We start from the raw sequence: 506 nt of genomic DNA on the forward strand, positions 1-506 counted from the left end.
TTTGGCAAACGAACTTTTTCTTATTTATTGCCTTACTTGTGCTGGTACCATTGATGTAATGACTTTGGGAAGGTTCCAGTATTGAATTAAATTTATTAACTTACTAATATTATATCAATTTAGTATTAATTTGTGTTGTTTTTATATATTTGTTTATCCATTTAAATTATTTCTTTTTTTTTTCTCGTTTTCTTTAAGTACTTATCAAAACTCATTTATTTAAATTGTTTTCTTTTTTTTTTTTTTGTTGTTTTTTTGTTTTTGTTTTTTAACAAATTAATTTGTTAGTTCTTTTTTTTATTATTATTATTCTTAAAGTAATTACCGCTGTATTTTTATTGCCAGACTAAATAATTTTGCAAAACAATGTAATTTTTTATTGTATTCCCTCTAATAAAATAAAACACTTTTATTCAAAAGTCACGACTAAATAAATATATAAAATACAACCACCATTTTGGTTTTCTCAACAATTGAATTAGTATACGAGAAATACTCTTCTGAGT

This window comes from Berghia stephanieae, chromosome 2 (assembly GCF_034508935.2).
Source record: "Berghia stephanieae isolate SIO BIC M18660-M18661 chromosome 2, UCSD_Bste_1.3, whole genome shotgun sequence".
Classification (NCBI taxonomy): domain Eukaryota; kingdom Metazoa; phylum Mollusca; class Gastropoda; order Nudibranchia; family Aeolidiidae; genus Berghia; species Berghia stephanieae.